Below are 13,562 nucleotides of genomic sequence, written 5' to 3'. Positions count from 1 at the left end.
AGAGGGTGGAGTCATTACAGGAGCCCCACCTTCAGCAGCTGAACACTCAGGAACATAAAAAAAACACAACTTCAACACAAACAGTCTACAGCTCAGAAATCATGCTCGGTGGTCACATCAGCAGTGACATCATCACACTCTTCATCCAATCCCTGACCTCCTCCATCACGCTGGGTCATCTCCATGGAAACGGCTGGTTTGTTCGTTGTCTTCCTGCTGCAGCAGATGGACAGCAGCAGACCAGTAGAGATGCAGTACGGACTGAAGACCACTAGATGGGAGAAGAGTCTGAGCACAAACTGACAGGGAGGAGGAGGAGCTGAAAGAGGAGGACACAGAGGAGGAGTCAGTTATATGTCCAACAAGGGGAAATAGAATTTTGGACAATTGCTACATGACATACAAGCAGGGCTACAAAGCTGTTTCACATCCAGCTTTTGGAAAATCTGACTACAACGCCATTTTCCTTATTGCTCAGTATAAACAAAACATACATAGTGATGAGGTAGTCAGGTGAAATGCTGGTCTGTCTAATCAGAAGCCACGCTACAGGACGCGCCCAATGACGTAGACTGGGACATGTTCAGGGCATGCAGTGTCGAGTTTACGGAAGTAGCAGTTAACTTTGTTAGCATGCTAGAGATCATCCCTGCTGTGAGAGTCAAGAGGTGGCATGGACTGTGACGATCAACACTGACTCTGCATTCACCAATAAGCCGAATGAGTTCTACGCCCGTTTTGAGGTTAGCCAGGTCGCCAGTGTTAACTTTTTTTTTTTTGCCTGTCCCGTTTGGTTCTTTTGCCATCAGAATTGTTGTCTAAAGGCAAAGAAAGATGCCCAATGGACTTACTTTACCAAATGGACCATCCCAGCCTTGCCGTATTGGTCTATTTGATTCACCTTTGCTTTTATTGTTTATTTTATTTTATTTTCATTTGCTGAATACGGGACAGACTTGACTGGGGAAAAGAAATGGGAGAAAGAAAGAGGGAAAGAAAAAGAGCGGGGAAGAGGGACGGGGATAAAGGGCAAAAACCAAAAACCAACAAAACAACCAGACAAAAAATATATATATATCAATCACCTGGATCACCTGTTGAGAAAGAAAAAAGAGAAAACAAGCAAAGAAAAAGAGAGCAATATAATAAACAACATCATCGCGATGATCTAATTGAATATAACAGTAAATACTAAATATTAAATATTATTGTGCAGCATGTAAGATCGACAGCGAACAGCGTGCTTTGAGGTAGGAGCCAAAAAGGGTGTGGTTTGTTTGTGTGAGCACCCGTGTGTACACCTATGAGCATGAGTGCGCTTGTATTTAAAAGGTTCCTTCATGTAATGATCTGCCAGAGGGTGTGGGGAGCCATAGCCCCGTCCTCCAGGGCATGAAGCAGGTATGGAGGAGATCAAGGCTCCAGGCATCCAGAGGCCCCAAGACCAAAGGAGACCAAAGAAGCCCAACGGAGGGGCAACCGCGCCACTATCCGGAAAGAGCTGAGGAGAGCCCCGGTCGCTCAGCAGCCGCGGAGCAGAAGCCGGGGGGGGGTTGCAGTGACGTGCCCGTGAGCTCCGCCGGCAGCCAGCTGTGCCAGAGTGACCGAGCCCCAGGCCGAGAGGCCGAGGGCACCCCACCCCAAAGGGGCCCGAGCGAGCCCCAGGCTCCAGACCCTGACAAGCAGCCACCAGGAGTGAGCCAGTAGGTACCTGGACGCCCATCCCAGGACACAAAGAACCACCAACGCACCGATGTCTGAGGGCGTCTGCCACTGGCAGGGGAAGTGGTGGGGGGAGATAGGCCTCCATACCTTGGAGGGCCTGAGATGTCCCCAGAGAGGTGGGGTCTGATACCCAACCTGACATATAGACACAGACATACAGGCACACACAGATACAAACATCCATTCCCACCCTCATGCTCTCAACACTCACCCAACGTGGAGACAGACATAGAGAGACACTGTACACACAATCACACTCCCCAAGCCTACTCTAGGCCCCGGGTCTAGGTACCCTTGCCCCTGGAGGGGGAAACTGCGCCCAGACCCAGGTGGTGTTACCCTTTTCCCTGGGGTGGAGAAAAGCAGACCGCCCCGACTCCACAGCAGCAGGGAGGCCCCACATTCCAGACCCCAATCGGACGGCCAACTCCTCCTCCTAGCCCCCCCACTCCAACAGGCTGCAGAGAATGGGGGTGTGTGAAGACTCCAGAACTCCTTCCGCCCGCTCATATGTAGTGTTGATGTATGTGTGTTCTAAGGTGCATTTAAAACCCAGGAGGGCATGGAGCTACCTGCCAGAGAGCAGCAGGTCAGCGCATAGCCCCTCCTGATAGCCCTCAATGTCTACGTGTATTTAAAATTGAGAGGTGGGCAACAATGCCAGGGGTGAGGTTGTACACGCTGATGGTCGTCTGGATGACGTGTAGCGTGCCCACCCCCAAGATCCTATATGTATGTGTTATGAGAGTATGACTAAAGTGAATGTCTAAGTTGTGGGATAAAATTGAGGCACAGGCAGCCAGAAGGGGACAGGGGGGGGATGCCTCCCCTGCACCCTGGTGACACACCTTTACATGGGATTAATGAAGACTCCATCAATTTTAGAAACTCCCACCATGCTGTCAGAGAAGAGCTGATGTTGACGCTTTTGAAGCATTCATGTCGTTGGATGTTTGAGCTGATAAATGGTAGATCTGAAATCTCTAGATTATTGCAAAGTGCTTGTTCTACATCTAGCCAAGGTTCATCTAAGAGGGTATGTTTTTGCCATCCTGAGATAAACTGAAGCCTGTTGGCTAAGAAGTAGTGCTGAAAGTTAGGTAGTTCTAATCCTCCTTTATCCTTGGTCTTTTGTAGTGTTTTTAAGCTTATACGTGGGGGTTTATCTTTCCAAAGGAATTTGGACATATATGAATCGAGAGATCTGAACCAATCTTGTGGTGGTTTAGTTGGGATCATTGACGATAAATAATTTATTTTTGGTAAGACCATCATTTTTATAGTGGCAACCCTCCCCATGAGTGATATGGGTAGACATTTCCACCTAGTCAGATCGCCTTCTACTGTCTTTAAAAGTGGGATATGGTTTAATTTAGTTAGATCTGCAAGCTTGGGAGAAACATTTTATATTTCCTGATTGCAGTAGTGTAGAGGAAGAATTATGGAAGGAGCAATTAATCGGAAGGACTGTAGATTTTGACCAGTTAATTAAGTAATCTGATATTCTTGCAAAAGTGTTTATCAATGCAATTACCCCAGAGAGATATTGGTTTGTGAGTTTTGGAGGAAAAGTAACACATCATCCGCATAAAGGCTGATTTTATGTTCCATGTTCTTGCATTTTATGCCCTTAATTACTGTATTCTCTCTCCTGAGGGGCACCAGGCAGGGATGCCCACTCTCCCCTTCACTGTTTGCAATTTTTATTGAACCACTAGCAGCAGCAATTAGACAGAAGCTGGAGGATGTCTGGTCATTCGTTCTGACACAAGCTGTTGGGGAATTATATAATATTTTTAACCAGTTGATGAAAGAAGATCCAACACCAAACTTGTGTAAAGTTCCAAATAGAAATTTCCAGTTAACTCTGTCAAACGCTTTTTCTGCATCTAAAGAAAATATTGTAGTTTCAAGGTTTTTACTGTATGAGTAGTCTGTTAAATTAAGTAATCTACGTGTATTTGTTGATGAGTGCCTACCTTTTATGAAACCAGTTTGGTCAGGATGAATTAAGAGGGGGGTTATTTTCTCTAGTCTCTTTGAGAGAGCTTTGCAGATTATTTTGAGGTCTACATTAATAAGGGATATTGGACGATAGCTTGAGGGATATACAGGGTCTTTGCCTGGTTTTATCAGGAGATTAATGTTTGCAGAATTCATATTTGATGGAAGCCTGACATTTTCTTTGATTTCCAACAACGTTCAGTAAAAAACTGGTGCTAGAATCGTCCAGAATTGTTTTTAGAATTCTGCAGGAAATCCGTCTGGACCTAGAGCCTTATTATTGGGCATACTTATCAGGGCTTCCTGGAGTTCACCTGATGTCAGTGGCGAATCCAGTGCCATTGCTTGAGTGTCTAATAATTTTGGGAGAGTTATGTTGTCCAAAAACTGATCAATTTCCTTTTTAGATGGGTTTATATGTGGTGAATACAACATTTTATAGAAATCCCTGAAAATGTTGTTTATTTGTTTCGGGTCATATATTGTGTTCCCAGATGAATCTTGAACAGCACATATAGTTGTTTTTTCTTTATTTATTTTTAGCTGGTTTGCTAGAAATTGACCGGATTTATTATCGTGTTCATAATTTTGTAAGCGTAGTCTTTGTACTAAGAATTTTGTTTTTTTTTCAGTTATCTCATTTAATTCTTGTTTTGTTTTGCGTATTTTGTTCAATATTTCTTGATCTTGGTGTAACATGTAGGCTTCTTCTAGGGATTTGATGGTTTTATCTAATTCTTGAATATTTTTGTTTTCTTCTTTCTTTTTTTGTGATGAGAAAGAAATTATTTTACCTCTCATCACAGCTTTCCCTGCTTCCCATAGAACAGATGCTGATGTTCCAGGAGTGTCATTATAGCTTAAATATAGAGTCCATAAAAAAAAAACCCGGAAACATTCCCATTAAACCATTTACGGAGAGTGATGGTGTTAATTATGCTATGATATCACACTTAAGTTGCGATTTGATATTGGTAAGTTAAACAGATTTTAATGCAAGTTAGTGTGAGTGGATGGGGAAAGGATGTAGCAGATTCTTATCTGGTGTGAAGTTAATACAGCCACGGAGTGATGCCGGGGTCGCGGTAAAGCCGTCATCCACGTAGAGCCGATCCACAGCGATGACAGCATGGGAACCCTTCTGGATGAAGCTGCGTCGGATGGGGAAGAGGACCCTGCATCGTTCCAGGATCTCTTTTGGGAACTGGTCATTTACACTGAAGTCCGTTCCTTTTATTTCCCTGCCGCGACTTTTCACCTGTTCCTTTTGTTTGAAGTGGCCGAATTTGGCCACAAAAGACATGGTCTCCTGGCCGCTGCCCGGATGGGGCCGATGCGATGCACTCTATCAAAGGCAATGTTCTTCACAGTGTCCTCCAGAAGCTTCAGGTGGGTTTTGATGACCGTAGTCTCCGCATCTTCTCCGCCAGTGATAACTACAGCCTGACAACAGAGGACAGCAATGTCATCAGCGAGGAATGGGTGAGCCGCATTGAGGAGCACGATGTCCGAGTGGCACTGAGGATAGTGAACACCCAGAAAGCAGTGGATCGTCTGGTGAGTTGCTGTGCTGACCAGCTAGCAGGTGTGTTCACTTCCATCTTCAACGAGTCTCTGGCAAAGTCCAAGGTCCCCATATGCTTCAAAAGATCCACCATTTTCCTCATGCTCATGAACAACAAGCCCTCATGCCTGATCAACTACCAGCTGGTTGCACTGACTTTGGTGATAATGAAGGTGTTCGAGAGGCTGCTCTAAAACACCATCTCCTCTTCCATTTCAAGCATCACAGATCCACTCCAGATCACCTACTGACCCAGCAGATCCACAGAGGTTGCCATCTCCCACGTCCTGCACACCACTGGCAGCCACGTGGACAAGAAACAGGGTAACTATGTGAGACTTCTGTTTGTAGATTACAGTCCAGACATCTTTAAACTGTAAATATTATTGATAATATTATTTATCATTAATAATATGTGCGAGCTCTACTAAGAGCATGTGACAATACCTTTAAATCGGGAGACCAACAAGCCTACAAAGAGGCACGCCAATCTCTGCTATAGGGCATAAGAAAAGCCAAGAGCAAATACAAAGCACATCAAGGAACATTTCAACACAAACAACTCCAGAAACATGTGGCAGGGGATCAAGACACTCACTGGCTACAAAGACAATCGCAAACAAACAAACTCCCCAGACATCACCTTACCTGACACCCTAAATAGCTCTTCACCCGCTTTGACCAACAAAACAGGGACAACATCACCCATCCTGCTGGAAGCATCAGGTCAGAGCCACACTACGCAGAGTCAATGCAAGGAAAGTCCCCTTTTATACTCACTTTTCACCCATGACTGTTCTCCAATTCACACCAGTAACACCATTATAAAATTTGCTGACGACACCACCATCATATGACTGATCAACAACAACAAGCAGGGTTAACGCAAACTCTGTTTGTAAGAGTTTCACTTTGAGGATGACAATATTTAAGTGAGACCCACAATGTCAATTACAAACTCTGTGACACACAATTTACTCTAACAGTGAAAAAACAAATCCTGTCTTCCTCCCCCTCCCTGAGCCTGGTTTTTGCTGAAGGTTGTTTCCTGTTAAAGGGGAGTTTTTCTTTCCCACTGTGGCCGATTGCTTGCTTGTAGGGTGTCATGATTGTTGAGGTTTTCTCTGTGTTATTGTATTGTAAAATGGAAAATATGTTCATGATGAATATTTCCATGATCTGCTGCATGTTATTTATTATGTTGATGTTTTCATGAATTATTAGACGGATCATCACTTTGAATTATGGCCCTTTCTGTCTGTCATAATGGATTTGATCCAGTGTATCCTATGCTAAAGGAAGCAATGCAGGAAGCATTGAAGCTCCTTTCTTTAGAACAGCTCTGATTATGTCTCCTACACAGACCCTTGCAGGTCACCTCTCACTGTTGGAACACGTGCCTGATGATGATGTCGAAGAAGATGACGATGAAGCTGAGGCAGGAACACAAATACCACCACAAAGGACTCAACACCAATACGTTAGCAGCTTCATCACCACAGCTCACCTGTAGGGGGTTCAGCCTTAATGGAGACCCTCCCATTGGCCCTTTCTCCCAGGAACACTTTAGCTTAATTCCTTCATTCATACTTCACTTCCTGTTTGTTCTTTACCTTCAACTCACCTGCAGAAACAGTCAGAGCAGACAGCAGCAGCACACACACACCTGTAACAGGAGGACAGAGGTCACTGAGGGTCACTAAAGGTCAGAGGTCATCATGAGGAAAGACAGGTGTAGGAACATCAGCTCACCTGCAGCAGTCAGCAGAAACAGGCCTGAAACTGAAGAACACACTGATCAGAGATCAAATGGTCACATGACCAAAGAGAAGCATTCAGACTGCAGTGATTGGTTACTGTTCCCACACATCAATAACCCACAGCGCCCTCCAGTGGTGGAAACACAGATAATACATGTGGAGAAACATGAAGGAGACTCACAGCAGAGGCAGACGCTCCGTCTCAGACAGCCGTCACCTCCACAGCTCCACAGGTCTGCTCCCCCACCTCCTACATCACACAGAGAAACATCAGCACAGGTTGAGCTCCTCATCATCATCAGCACAGGAGAAGCTCTCCATCAACACCAAAGGAGGAGCTCCTCATCAAACCACTCCACCATCACCACGGGAGGAAGCCTGGAAAACTGTTCATGAAATGCTCTGATACAGATAATTGGTCATCTACAGAGGAACCGCTCAGACCTCTGGGGTAGAGCAGGATGGTCTGAAATTTGTTAAAGGGCTCTAATGTTTTTGTGTGTATTGTATATAAATATAGAGGCTTAGGATCCAGTTTAAAGTCTCACAGCTTTAATATCCAGCCATCACCTTCAGAAAAAAAAGTAGTAGCACTGAGCGTGCTCACACATTCACTGCAGTTCATTTGTATATTTGTACTGTTTTTTCGAAATACTGTTTATATATATGTAGTGCTGCAGAAACCGTGCACCTCACCCCCTTTCTTCTCCCACCTGTTTGCACTGAGTAGGAGATGCTCTGGATCTCATTGTACATCTGTATGTTGCTGCTCTGCCACACATCAGCAGTTTAACCCATTTCTGCACCTTAAAATCTCAGTCTATTTTATAAGGGTGTGACATTCTTCTGGTTAATATTTTTATGTTCTTTATATACAGCGCCTCAGGTCAATTAGGTCCCACACCTCCAGACTCTCTAACAGGTTCTTCCCTTGGGCCATTCAGACTGTTACCCCCACCCCAACACACATCTTTCCCCTCATCATTCTGCATCATGTAAGTAAAATGAAGTTTATTCATATAGTGCTTTACAAAGGTGTTATAAACAGGCCAGAAAAACTGACCTGAATCAAGTAAAACAACACAAAACACAGAAACGTTAAACAAATGTCTGTCTGAACAGATCTGTTTTCAGCTGAACATTTAAGTACACATATGAAATTAAGTGAAATACATGTTTTATTTTAGAAGGTCATACAGGAAACATACTTCATAAGGGACCATCTATTCAATCAGAAACTTTGTGATCAGTGAGTCTAAACATTGGCCAATTACTGTAATAATCAGATTACATCTGTTCATATCAGGTGAGTGAGAGCTTTCATACCTTTAAGTTTCCAGCAGAGGAACAGAACCAAACCCAGAACCAGAACCAGGAGGACCACAGAAACCAGACCTGCTACAACTGGGACCACGAGAGAGGGAGGAGGAGGAGGATAAATGGATGCTGGGAGAGGAGGAATAAGAGGAGTTTTTACAGGAGGGGCAAAGTTTGTGGAGGTGCTTGGAGGAGGAGGACAGTGAGGAGGAGGAGGATGAATGATGGTAGGAGAATCTGCAGGAGAGATGATGAAGAAGGTTCAGTCAGTTTATTATCAGGTCACAATGTTACATCATTTTTTTTAAACAGGAACTGATGTCAGTATTCTGACCTCTGACCCTCAGAGAGCTCTGAGGGGAGTTTCCACCCTGATCAGTAGAACATGAGTAGAGACCTTCATCAGCCTGCGTGATGTTAGTGATGATGTGCTCTGGTTTAATTTCATTTTCAGCTTGATGCCCATTAATGAAGAAATAAGCTGTGACTGTGGCACCATTCCTCTGCCTGCAGCGCAGAATGACATCACTTCCTGTCCTCACAGGAAGTGCAGGGATCTCCAGTATAAGATTTTTTTCTGACAAGCAGAGACAAACAGAGTTAATGAGAGCAGAGTCACACAGAGACAGAGACACAGCTGGAACATCTCACCTGTAGTGTCTGATTGGACACTGAAGGAGACTCTGTCACTCTGCTGTCCAGAGGAGTCCTCACACCAGAAGGTTTCACTGGGAGCAGAAAGATCCACAACACAGTAGGAACCAAGAAGCCTCCCAAAGCCTGGAGCTGCTCCACAGTCCTCAGTGAGTCCTCCTCTGGTCCTCTTCACTGTCCATCCATCAGCTGTCTGTCCATCATCAACACAACTCAGATACACTGAAGAAGATCCACTGAAGAACTGCTGAAGGTTTGGACTGACAGACAGAGACACTGGAGGACACACACACACACACACACACACACACACACACACACACACACACACACACACACACACACACACACACAGACACAGTAAATGTATTTGTGTTCTTGTTGGAGTCTCACTGATTGTTTAACTTTCATCAACTCACCTGCAGAAACAGTCGGTGCAGACGGCAGCAGCACACACACACCTGCAACACATCACATCATTATAACACACACACACACACACACACACACACACACACACACACACACACACACACACACACCTGTAACATATATCAATGACACAGTCCGTGATCAGCTGACCTCTGCTGGTTATCAGGGTTCTGCTCTCTGTGGATTTACCTCAGTACATTCTGCACTATTCACTTCAACTTTATTTGTACAGCACCAGCTCAAGAGTTAATTGAGGAGCGCCACCTGACTCCACCCACTCCCACTGAGAGTGGCCTTAATGACTAGGGATGGATACCGGTATCCGGTGCCATGATGGCACCAGTTCTGACATAAACGGTAGTAACCAGATCGAAAAGCAGCGCACATTTCGGTGCTTTATTTCGGTGCTTTATTTCGGTGCTTTTTTTTCCTGAGATGTCATACACTTTGGATTCTAGCCAATCATTTTACGTTTCCGAGGATAGTAGGCGGGCCCAGGTACGTACGTTCTTTTAGAGCAGAGCTACAGATTAAATGTGCCCAAGCGATCAAAAGTCTGGCTGTACTTCACAGCAAAAGATGCAAACTCAGCAGCCTGCAACAAGTGCTTTAAGCTGATACTGTGATACTGTCAAAGGAGGTAACACCTCAAATCCGATGAAACACCTGGCGACGTATAGCGTTTTTTTTAAAAGCTGAGAAATGCACCGTATTTGATAGCTTGCTGCGAGACCTCACACCGTGCACATCTACTGTGGGTGTGGTGCCTGTTATCGGACCCAGAGTTAGCAACATCCCCCAAAAACCCGAAGAGTAGCGTCCTGGCCCCTAGCCCTGTCAGTGTAGCAGAAATGATGACGGATGATGATGGCAGCAGCAGCCGTTATTCTCTGGGTGAGTAGCTTCATGTTGTACGTGTGTAATTTACATTGAGTACGCTAACCACATTATTACATTAATGCATGTAAGGTGAACTAGCAAACACTGTCGTAGTTACATGTGGCTGTCTTCTTGTTTGATAGAGTGATACCATATATGCCCTATAGCTGCAGAAAAGGCTAACATTGTTATCTTTTTACAAAAAAAACCACCTAAACATGAGAGGTTTTTGGACAAAGTTTGTGTTCTCCATTCTTTGAGCACCGGTTCGAGCACCGTTTAAGCACCGGCACCGTTTCAAAAGTACCGGTTTGTCACCGGTATCGGATAAAAGCTAAACGATACCCATCCCTATTTATGACTTAAACCTGATTAGTTTAGGGCAGCCAGTAACAATTAAGAGCGGTTATATTTCTCAAAGTAAAACAGGAGAAGATACCTGCTGCTCTGTAAAGTACCTGACAGCAGCATCACATGATTTGTTTTACTTGACATCAAACATTAGTTAGCTTAGTGGGAAGAGCTCCTCCATCTCTGCTGGACGTCACATGATCAAGCTGAAATTACTCTTGCTTCATACTGTTTACTTCAGGGGTCCCCAATCCCAGTCCTCGAGGGCCAGTGTCCCTGCAGGTTTTAGGTCTCACCCTGGGTCAACACACCTGAATCACATGATTATAATAATAATGGATTGGATTTCATATAGCGCTTTTCAAGGCACCCAAAGCGCTTTACAATGCCACTATTCATTCACTCTCACATTCACACATTAGTCCATTACCAGGCCTCTGGAGAACTTCAAGACATGTTGAGAAGGTAATTTATCCATTTAGATCATCTGTGATGGATCAAGGACACATCTAAAACCTGCAGGGACACCGGCCCTCATGGACTGGGATTGGGGACCCCTGGTTTAGGCACTCTGTAATTAAAATCGATGTATGGCTTGTTTTGAGAGCGCAAACTGTCTCAAGTTGCAGAAAATCCTCATTAGTGGAATTTATAGCTGATATTTGGCAGTGCAACTTTTTCTAAAGTCATAGAAATGTCAAGTAGTATTAATAACTTCTTATTATAAAGCTGGCACAGCAGCCATTATTTCTGACCCTGTGAACGGACCTCAGTCATAAAACTGTCATGATGACTGTAATGAAGATGGATGATAAATACAAAGATCTCGTCAGTTTTGTCTAATAATAGATTAATTACCATGTTGACATATTATATATGTTATATTATGTTATAATATACAGACTGTGAGCTGCTGTTAGAGTGTTAGGGACTCACCGAGGAGGAGGAGGAGGAGCAGAGGGGCTGCCGGCTTCATGGTGTCTGGATGTAGACTGAGCACGTGGGCTCTGAGCTATGGAGAGATGTCCGCTTTCATCACTTCCTGTTCTCACGTCAGCGTGCTGCTGTGTGTCCGGCTCACAAAGGTCCTTCATGAAGTGTCCCAGCTGTCCTTCTCAGTCAATCACAGTGTTTGAAAGCAGCTCAGAGAGCACAGGCTAACTATGACTCTGCTCATTATGGACTCATCAACATGTTGGTCTCACAGCATTAACTTCAGTTTTATTTATACAGCATCAAATCACAGCAACAGTTGGCTCAAGGCACTTTATACTGTAAGGTAAAGACCCTACCTGCCTGGCGATAGTGGGATGTTTGATGGATTTAGTTATTGAAGTGAGTCCATGAGGACAGAGGCAGAAAGAGAACAGGCCATCCTGAAAAAGTACGAGTAATAATGCTCCTGTACTCACTGCTCTGCAGCTCAGTAACATTAATGATGTTACACAGCAGGAATAAAAAACAACAGCATGATGTTTTGGTCACAAATACATGACGTAGTAACTAATCATCATCTTTGCTTCTGTTGCTGTTTGAACTGTGCTGTTATTTAGTTTTTTATGGTCCTGAATTTAAAGAGTGCAGACTGCAGCAGTTTCAGATCCTCTCTCTGATCACCAGTAGATTTAAAAACGATGAGACAACTTCAACATGATTCATCTGCAGCTTTAAACAACTTATTCACAATAAGACAATTAGTGATGAATGTATGATTATATGATTATATGATTATAATGCGACGATCTTGTAAAATTTTACCATGTGTCTTACTTAGCAGAAGCAGATGTTTTGTCTTGTACAGTCTGTCACTTTAAGTGTGAACAAGCTGTTTTCACACAATTTAAATCAGAAGTCAGACTGCAGATAAGATCAGCTCAGCTCTGTGCTGTGGTTTAAACAAGCTGCTGCTGTCTTCATGTGCAGACCATGACTCCGAACTGTGTTTAAACACTATAATTTAGCCAGCAGCAGCAGGCCACAGCAACCTGCACATCAAAGACACACACCCAACAGGCTGGGTCATCAGAGTTACTGTCATAGAAGTCACAAAAGTAACTTCCGTCAGAGGAGTCAGAGAGATACAGATGACAGGAGGAAATGTTAACCTTCTCCAAGTCTGTATCAGCTGCTCCACAGTCCTTAGTGAGTCCTCCTTTGGTCCTCCATCGATCAACTGTCTGTCCATCATAAAAACAACTCAGAGACACTGAAGAGGATCCACTGAAGAACTGTTGAAGGTCTGGGCTGACAGAGACACTGGAGGACACAGAGACAGACACACAGTCAAAATGTATTTGAATGTATTTGTGTTCTTGTTGGAGTCTCACTGATTGTTTTCACTTCCATCAACTCACCTGCAGAAACAGTCGGTGCAGACAGCAGCAGCACACACACACCTGCAACAGGAGGGCAGAGGTCACGAAAGATGGATAAAAGATGGCACCGGTGAGGTTGACTGCTGTGCTGGATGCTCTGACCCAACTTTTTCATTTTTTGCTGATTTTTGTTATTTTATGCTCTATCTGCCTTAATCTTACATCGGCGTTATGGAAAGAACACAAATCCGCTACAGTGGAGATGCTCTTGTTTCTATTTGTTTACAATATACACAGATTTTGTCGTGTTCAACGCCCAACCCAACCTGGCCAAGGGAGATCCTAAGGAAGAACAAAGGACGGGACCCTAAGCAACGGCCTCAAGGGAAACGAGCTGGCATCAGGAATAGGCTAAGGGCTCGCGCACGCCATCACCCATGTCCAGTATGCTGGCAGCCAATGTTCAGTCCATCAAGAACAAGCTTGATGACCTCAGGGCCACAGTTAAGTTCCGGAGAGACATTTGGGACTGCAACCTCCTCTGCTTCACTGAGACATGGC

At 44.3% G+C, this 13,562-nt stretch overlaps 1 long non-coding RNA gene across 2 annotated transcripts; it reads right to left on the bottom strand.

Annotated features, from left to right (window-relative positions):
* Nucleotides 1–9,021: 9,021 nt before the first annotated feature.
* Nucleotides 9,022–13,087, bottom strand: LOC109201513 (uncharacterized). 2 transcript variants are annotated; one of them, XR_002061572.2, is made up of 3 exons: nt 11,623–11,641; nt 9,444–9,485; nt 9,022–9,300 (listed from the first exon to the last, which is right to left on the bottom strand). It is a non-coding gene; the product is annotated as an uncharacterized LOC109201513 (long non-coding RNA). The 2 variants fall into 2 exon arrangements; XR_002061571.2 differs by lacking the exons at nt 9,444–9,485; nt 11,623–11,641 and adding an exon at nt 13,041–13,087.
* Nucleotides 13,088–13,562: the final 475 nt, after the last annotated feature.

The sequence above is a fragment of the Oreochromis niloticus genome, unplaced genomic scaffold (assembly GCF_001858045.2).
Source record: "Oreochromis niloticus isolate F11D_XX unplaced genomic scaffold, O_niloticus_UMD_NMBU tig00007510_pilon, whole genome shotgun sequence".
Taxonomy (NCBI): domain Eukaryota; kingdom Metazoa; phylum Chordata; class Actinopteri; order Cichliformes; family Cichlidae; genus Oreochromis; species Oreochromis niloticus.
Note: the sequence above shows the minus strand (reverse complement) of the source record. Positions and strands in the feature narration are given on the sequence as shown.